The sequence below is a fragment of the Cryptomeria japonica genome, unplaced genomic scaffold (assembly GCF_030272615.1).
Source record: "Cryptomeria japonica unplaced genomic scaffold, Sugi_1.0 HiC_scaffold_222, whole genome shotgun sequence".
NCBI classification, from domain to species: Eukaryota; Viridiplantae; Streptophyta; class Pinopsida; order Cupressales; family Cupressaceae; genus Cryptomeria; species Cryptomeria japonica.
The window spans coordinates 64240-73308 of NW_026729044.1; the positions used below are offsets into that span (position 1 = coordinate 64240).

The window sequence follows — 9069 nt, forward strand, 5'->3', positions numbered from 1 at the left end:
TGGTGCGCACCAAGGAGCGCTCCGAAGTGCGCTCCAAGGTGCGCGCGAAGTCGAAAGTTGGGTTAATTGTCCGGTTTGCCTCGGGTGCGCACCTTGCGTGCACCTTCGCCAGGGTGGGCGCCTTGGTGCGCACACCTTGGCTGGGCTGCGCACACCTTGGCACCCGCGTTTCCTTCATTTTAAATTTTTTTTTTTTACAATCTCTCAAGTGGGAAATTCTATAATCTCAACTTTTTTTGCCTTTTCAGGAAACTTTTGAATGGAGCGCATCATTGGTGCGCTCCGAAGTGTGCTCCAAAGCTCTCTCCAGCTGCGTGCACCTGCCCCGGCCGCGCACCCGGCCCCGCCCAGCTTCGCTCACCTGTCCCGGGCGTCTGGTGCGGAACCTTAGAGTAAGAAACATCACCGTGCACCTTGGCCAACGTGCGCGACTCGACCGAGCGCGCACTGGCCGAGGTGCACACCGATTTCACCTGGGTGCGCGCGCAGCACCTCGGGCGCACCGGGGTGCGCGCACAACGCCCGGGTTGCACCGTGGCCTGTGTGCTCGGGGCGCCTCGGGTGCGCGCTCGGTGTCGCCCCCGCGCGCGCGGTAGTGCGGGCAGCGCACCCCGGCCCGGCCCGGCCCCGACGAGAACGCAAACGGGCAAAAGGTTTATTCAAATAGCATTGCGACGCCCGGCGAAAAACTAAAAAAGGGTGCAACACCGGGACTTCCCGGGAGGTCACCCATCCCAGTACTACTCCGGCCCAAGCGCGCTTAACTGCGGAGTTCTGATGGGATCCGGTGCACTAACGCTGGTATGATCGCACCCGTTATGAGCTTGTCGCAGTGTGTACTTAGCAAACCGCGACCCACGTGCGAATCCACCCCGGCCACCCACCCCCGTCGAGGTGCACACCCTCCCTCGCGAAGTGCGCCCCGTTCGCCAAGTGTGAGCCCTGCCCGGGTGCGCGCACCTTGCTAGGGCGTCGGGTGTGCACCCGGCCCGGCCTACGTGCGTGCACCTGGAGGGGGCGTCGTGTGCGTGCAGTGTCCCGTCTGCAACGCGGTGCCCACACACCACCTCGGGCGCAACGACCTGCGCTCACATGTGGGCCGAGTGCACCTTGGTGCATGTTCGGGGCGCCTCGGGTGCACGCTCGATCTTGCCCCGGTGCACCAAGGCGCTCGGTTTGCCCCGGGTGCGCACTTGGTGCAAGGTGGGCACCCAAAATAGGGATCAAGCACCAAAACACAAGTTTCGGGATGCAAAATGGGACCCAAGGACCACAAATGCGTTCCAAGACCCATGATGGGTCCACGAGAACAAAAATGTGTTCCGAGACTTAATAAACAAATATTGGGTTTTAGGAGAAGAAACATGCTCTGATGCCCAAAACGAGAATCGACCCCGAAAAGGCCACAGGCCAAAAGTGGGATGCGAGACAAAAAAAAATGGGACCCGAGGACCAAAATTGGGTTCCCAGGTCGAAGACAGGGCAACCGGACAAGAAACGACCTCTAAGGCTCGAAATGAGTCCCGACGACTAAAACTTGACAAGAAGCACCCATCAGGCACCCAACTCGACACCCATGGGATGCCGACCCACCCGGGCTTCCACCTAGCACACCTTGGCACCCACCCACCCTCGCACCCAACCTCGCACCCAACTTAGCACCTTTGAACCCACATTGGCACTCACCCTGACCCTGGCACCTTGGAACCCACATTGGCACTCACCTTGACCCTGGCACCCACCTTTGCACTCACCTTGGGACCCACCCTGGCTCCCACCTCGGCACCCACCCAGACACCCACCTTGGTTCCTTGGCACCCACCTTGGATCCTTGGCACCCACCCCGACACCCACCTTGGCACGCAACTTGGCTACTTGCCACCCACCTTGGCTCCTTGACGCCCACCCCGACAACCACCCCGTGACCTACCCTGGCTAGGGTTGGTGCACACCCACCCTGGTGCCCACCTTGGCACCCACCCTATGACCCACCTTGGCACGCACCTTAGTACCCACCCCGTTACCCACCCTAGGACCCACCCCGTGACCCACCTTGGCCAGGGTGGGTGCACCCACCCTGGTGCCCACCTTGGCACCCACCCATCCTAGCACCCAGCCTGTGACCGGGCTTGGAACCCAACCTTGCACCCGCACCCGTCTTGGCCAGTGTGGGTGCGCACCCATCCTGGCACCCACGTTGTGACACACCCTTTAACCCACGCACCCTAGCACCCACGTTGGCACCCACCTTGGAACCCAACCTAGCAACTTGGCACCCACCCCGTGACCCACCTTGGCATCCACCATAGCAGTCGCCGACTTGGCACCCACCTCGGCACCCACCTTGACACTTGTGGACCCACCTTGCCACTCACCCTAGCATCGACCCATCCTAGCACCCACCCTGGCACCTTTGCACCCTAGCACTCACCCATCCTAGCACCTAACCTGTGACCCACCTTGACACTCACCCTCGCACCCACCTTGGAACCCAACCTAGCACCCACCCACCCTGACACCAACCCTAGCACCTACCCACCCTTGCACCCACCCTGTGACCCATCTTGGCACCCACCCATCCTACCACTCAACCTATCACCCACCTTCTCACCCACCTTGGCATCCACCTTAGCACCCACCCACACTGGCACCTTGGCACCCACCTCGGGCAAGGTGGGTGCACACCCACCCTGGCACCCAATTTAGAACCCACCGAGCATGTTACCCACCTTGGCACCCACATTGCAGCCCACCCTAGTACCCACCCTATGACCCACATTGGCATCCACACCCTAGCACCCAGGCACCTCGACACCCGCCTTGACACCCACCCTAGCACTGAACCTGTGACCCACCTTGGAACTCACCCTAGAACCCACCCACCCTGTGAACCACCTTGGCATCCACCTTAGCACCCACCCACCTTGGCACCCACTCTAGCACTCACCCATCCTAACACCCAACTTGTTACCCACCTTGGCACCCGCCCTCGCGTCCACCTTGAAACCCACCCTAGCACCCACCCACGCAGGAGCCCACCTTGGCACCCAACCTAACACCCACGCATCCTGGCACCCAACTTGTGACCCACCTTGGAACCCACCCTAGTACCCACCTTTGAACCCACTATATCACCAACCCACCTTGGCACCCACCCTATGACCCTCTTTGGAATCCACCCTAGCACGCACCCACCCTGGCACCCACCATGGAGCGCACCCTAGCACCCACCCACCTCGGCACGCACCTCAACACCCACCTTGGTGTGCGCACTGCGCCAACCTCTCAAAGACCCTATGTGGTGCGCTCCAAAGTGTACACCTTTGGTGCGCTCCAAGGTGCGCACCTTTGGTGCACACCGAGGTGCACACCAAAGTGTGCACCGAGGTGAGCACCAAAGTGCACTCCAGGGTGCACACCAAGGCGTGCACCTTTGGTGCGGTCAATGCAAACGAATTCGGAAGTTGGGGTCGATGTCCTAATCGCTGCTGCAGACTACACGTATGAGAATCGGACAAATAGCTTTATATAGGGGAGGTGTTGCGTTTGATGGGTCGACTCCCCTGGTTGTGTGCACTGCACCAACTTCAAAGACCCTGTCTTGTTTAAGAAGTCAAAAGTTGGGGTGGATGTCCTAATCATTGCTGCAGTCTACGCATGTATGAGAATCAGACAAATAGCTTATATAGGGGAGGTGTTGCATTCGGTGGGTTGACTCCCCTGGTTGTGCGCACTGCGCCAACCTCAAAGACCCCGCATAGCAGAAGAAGTCGGAAGTCGGATTTTGGTGAGCACCAAGGCGTGCACCTTTGGTGCGGTCAACGCAGACGAATTCAGAAGTTGGGGTGGATGTCCTAATCGTTGTTGCAGGCTACACATGTATGAGAATCAGACAAATAGCTTATATAGGGGAGGTGTTGGGTTTGATGGGTCAACTCCCTTGGTTGTGCGCATTACGCCAACCTCAAAGACCTTGTTTTCGTTAAGAAGTCAAAAGTTGGGGTCAATGTCCTAATGGCTCCTGCAGGCTACACATGTATGAGAATCGGACAAATAGCTTATATAGGGGAGGTGTTGGGTTTGATGGGTCGACTCCCCTGGTTGTGCGCATTACGTCAACCTCAAAGACCTTGTTTTCGTTAAGAAGTCAAAAGTTGGGGTCGATGTCCTAATTGCTCCTGTAGACTACACATGTATGAGAATCAGACAAATAGCTTATATAGGGGAGGTGTTGGGTTTGATGGGTTGACTCCCCTAGTTGTTCGCATTACACCAACCTCAAAGACCTTGTTTTCGTTTAGAAGCCGAAAGTTGGGGTCGATGTCCTAATTGCTCCTGCAGGCTACGCATGTATGAGAATCAGACAAATAGCTTATATAGGGGAGGTGTTGGGTTTGATGGGTCGACTCCCCTGGTTGTGCGCATTGCGCCAACCTCAAAGACCCTGCATTGCGGATGAAGTCGAAAGTCAGAGTTTGGTGTGCTACAAGGTGTGGTCGAAGGTGCTCACCTAGGTGTGCACCTTTGGAGCACAGGAAAAGTGCCCTCCAAAAGTGCGCACCTTTGGAGTGCACAAAAGTGCCCTCCAAAAGTGCGCACCTTTGGAGCGCAGAAAAGTGCCCTCCAAAAAGTGCCCTCCAAAAGTGCGCACCTTTGGAGCGCAGAAAAGTGCCCTCCAAAAAGTGCCCTCCAAAAGTGCGCACCTTTGGAGCGCAGAAAAGTGCCCTCCAAAAAGTGCCCTCCAAAAGTGCGCACCTTTGGAGCGCAGAAAAGTGCCCTCCAAAAGTGCGCACCTTTGGAGCGCAGAAAAGTGCCCTCCAAAAAGTGCCCTCCAAAAGTGCGCACCTTTGGAGCGCAGAAAAGTGCCCTCCAAAAAGTGCCCTCCAAAAGTGCGCACCTTTGGAGCGCAGAAAAGTGCCCTCCAAAAAGTGCCCTCCAAAAGTGCGCACCTTTGGAGCGCAGAAAAGTGCCCTCCAAAAAGTGCCCTCCAAAAGTGCGCACCTTTGGAGCGCAGAAAAGTGCCCTCCAAAAAGTGCCCTCCAAAAGTGCGCACCTTTGGAGCGCAGAAAAGTGCCCTCCAAAAGTGCGCACCTTTGGAGCGCACAAAAGTGCCCTCCAAAAGTGCGCACTTTTGGTGCGCACCAAGGCGCTGGTTCGGTCGTTGCAGGCGAGTTCGGAAGTTGGGGTCGATGTCCTGAGCGGAGGTGCAAACTACACAGGTGTCGGAATCGGACAAATAGCTTATATAGGGGAGGTGTATGCTTCGATGGGTCGACTCCCCAGGTTGAGCGCACCGCGCCAACCTCAAAGACCCTACGGTATGGATGAAGTCGGAAGTTGGGTCCGATGACCAATTCGATTAGTAGGTATGCTCATGAGGTCGGAATTTGGGTCCGATGACCTGCCATGTGCAGGAAGGCGAATGTTGACACTGTGCGTTGCAAGGTGCACACCAAGGCGCTGGTGCGGTCTTTTTAGTCGAGTTCGGAAGTTGGGGTCGATGTCCTGATCGGAGGTGCAAGCTACACAGGTGTGGGAATCGGACAAATAGCTTATATAGGGGAGGTGTATGCTTCGTTGGGTCGACTCCCCGGGTTGAGCGCACCGCGCCAACCTCAAAGACCCTACGGTATGGATGAAGTCGGAAGTTGGGTCCGATGACCGATTCGATATGTAGGCATACTCGCGAGGTCGGAATTTGGGTCCGATGACCTGCCACGTGCAGGAAGGCGAATGTTGGCACTGTGCGTTGCAAGGTGCGCACCAAGGCGCTGGTTCGGTCGTTGGAGGCGAGTTCGGAAGTTGGGGTCGATGTCTTGATCGGAGGTGCAAACTACACAGGTGTGGGAATCGGACAAATAGCTTATATAGGGGAGGTGTATGCTTCGTTGGGTCGACTCCCCGGGTTGAGCGCACCGCGCCAACCTCAAAGACCCTACGGTATGGATGAAGTCGGAAGTTGGGTCCGATGACCGATTCGATATGTAGGCATACTCGCGAGGTCGGAATTTGGGTCCGATGACCTGCCATGTGCAGGAAGGCGAATGTTGGGACTGTGCGTCGCAAGGTGCGCACCAAGGCGCTGGTGCCGTCGTTGCAGTCGAGTTCGGAAGTTGGGGTCGATGTCCTGGTCAGAGGTGCAAACTACACAGGTGTGGGAATCGGACAAATAGCTTATATAGGGGAGGTGTATGCTTCGATGGGTCGACTCCCTGGGTTGAGCGCACCGCGCCAACCTCAAAGACCCTACAGTATGGATGAAGTCGGAAGTTGGGTCCGATGACCGATTCGATACGTAGGCATATTGGCGAGGTCTGAATTTGTGTCCGATGACCTGCCATGCGCAGGAAGGCGGAATTTGGGTCCGATGACCGAGTTGATGGCGTGCCATGCGCAGAAAGGCGGAATTTGGGTCCGATGACCGAGTTGATGTTGATGGCCCGCCATGCACAGGAAGGCGGAATTTGGGTCCGATGACCGATTTGAAGGCGTGCCATACGCAAAAAGGCGGAGTTTGGGTCCGATGACCGAGTTGATATTGATGGCCCGCCATGCGCAGGAAGGCGGAATTTGGGTCCGATGACCTGACATACGCATGGAGTCCGACTCGGGGGCCGATGTTCGATTCGATGACTTGCATTGTGGGTAAAGTCGGAAGTTGTGGTCTTTGACCCGATTCGATGACCAGACTTCGGCTGCTTGAGAATCGGACAAATAACTTATATAGGGGAGGTAGTGTTCTCGAGCATCCTCCCCCCGTGCCCGTTTATGTCGATTGATGCTGGTGCTCGACTGGTTGGAGCGCTCGGATGCAAAAATCTTGCACCAGGATTTATCGATTGTGATGGACACGGCAAGTCTCCTGATTGCTATGCAGGAGCTCATCGTGAATCTCTATGCGGCCTTGGTATGGACTCGACCTGCGGAATGGTTCGGCAATGGTAGTCGCTCCAACACGTCCTTGCAATGGCCACAGAGGTGATTCGACTAGAGCTCCAGTCTAGCTTTTGGGTTGCTTGGCGGACTGGTATAGCCGCGATCGAGTTCCGGCCATGAACGTTTTAGATAGCTCTTGGGCTTTCTGGGACGGAAGTCGGAAGTTTGGGCTGTTGTCCGATTTGATGACCATTCTTCGGATGTGTGAGAATCGGACAAATAACTTATATAGGGGACTGTGTTGTCTCACGCAGCCCCCTCCGTGCCCCTCTATCTCGACCGATGTTGGTGCTTGAAAGGGTTGGGATCGCTCGGATTTATAAACGTGCACCACCATTTGTCGAGTGTGAGGGACGCGGCAGGTCTCCTAAATGCTATGCGGGCGCTCTCTGAGAATCTCTATCCGGCCTCGACACAGACTAGTCTTGCTGAATGGTTTGGCACTGGTAGTCGATCCAACACGTCGTTGTTGTGGCCGCCTAGGCGATTCGATTCGAGCCCCCGTCTAGCTTTTGGGTTGCTTGGCGGATTTTGCCCTATCCGCAAGTGAGCTCGGTCCCTAAACGTTCGAGAAACCCGATTGCTATGCGCCGACTCTCTTTCTTGCGAGCCTCCATCTAGCTTTTGGGTCTCTACGGAACGGAAGTCGGAATCTGGGACCGTTGTTTGATTCGACGAGGCAGACTACGGTTGTGCGAGAATCGGACAAATAACTTATATAGGGGAGGTGTTGACTGGAGCATTCTCCCCCGTGCCCCTCTAACTCGACCAATGCTGGCGCTCGAACGGTGGTAGCGCTCGGATTTTCATTGAGCGCCAGCATTGGTCGATTTAGAGGGGCATGCGAGATTCCCGAATGCTATGCGAGGGCTCTAACGGAAATGTCTATTGGTTTCGGTATGGATGCAATTGCGAGTGGTTCGGCAAAGGTAGTCGTTCCGATGCGTCCATGTCGTGGCCAAATCGATAATTCGATTTGAGCCCTCGTATAGCATTTGGGTCTCTCGATGTGATTCCGCATTCCAGTCCCTTTGGGCACTGCTTGAGCCGCATCCCAGGGGGTTCCCTTCCCAATAATCTGCCTCGCAACCCGATTGCTATGCGGTGAGGCTCCTCGGCCGCCTCGGAACTATCTGTGTATCAGACGCATCGCGGGATAAGGGGTTGGCAACGGTAGTCGCCCCAAGCGCGTCCGATGCTTGGACCATTCCGAGGCGGCCCTGAAGCCTCTTCCGTCTAGCCGTTGGGTCCTTCTCGCCGCATCCCTCGCCTCGCACCCCGATTGCTATGCGGTGAGGCTCCTCGGCCGCCTCGGAACTATCTGTGTATCGGACGCGTCGCGGGATAAGGGGTTGTCACTGGTAGTCGCCCCAAGCGCGTCCGATGCTTGGACCATTCCGAGGCGGCCCTGAAGCCTCTTCCGTCTAGCCGTTGGGTCCTTCTCGCCGCATCCCTCGCCTCGCACCCCGATTGCTATGCGGTGAGGCTCCTCGGCCGCCTCGGAACTATCTGTGTATCGGACGCGTCGCGGGATAAGGGGTTGTCATTGGTAGTCGCCCCAAGCGCGTCCGATGCTTGGACCATTCCGAGGCGGCCCTGAAGCCTCTTCCGTCTAGCCGTTGGGTCCTTCTCGCCGCATCCCTCGCCTCGCACCCCGATTGCTATGCGGTGAGGCTCCTCGGCCGCCTCGGAACTATCTGTGTATCGGACGCGTCGCGGGATAAGGGGTTGTCACTGGTAGTCGCCCCAAGCGCGTCCGATGCTTGGACCATTCCGAGGCGGCCCTGAAGCCTCTTCCGTCTAGCCGTTGGGTCCTTCTCGCCGCATCCCTCGCCTCGCACCCCGATTGCTATGCGGTGAGGCTCCTCGGCCGCCTCGGAACTATCTGTGTATCGGACGCGTCGCGGGATAAGGGGTTGTCACTGGTAGTCGCCCCAAGCGCGTTCGATGCTTGGACCATTCCGAGGCGGCCCTGAAGCCTCTTCCGTCTAGCCGTTGGGTCCTTCTCGCCGCATCCCTCGCCTCGCACCCCGATTGCTATGCGGTGAGGCTCCTCGGCCGCCTTGGAACTATCTGTGTATCGGACGCGTCGCGGGATAAGGGGTTGTCACTGGTAGTCGCCCCAAGCGCGTC

General features: G+C 57.2%; 1 non-coding gene across 1 annotated transcript; it reads right to left on the reverse strand.

Moving 5' to 3' along the window:
• Nucleotides 1–696: 696 nt before the first annotated feature.
• Nucleotides 697–815, reverse strand: LOC131868864 (5S ribosomal RNA). The gene has a single exon (XR_009367284.1). It is a non-coding gene; the product is annotated as a 5S ribosomal RNA (ribosomal RNA).
• Between the last annotated feature and the right edge of the window lie 8254 nt (nucleotides 816–9069).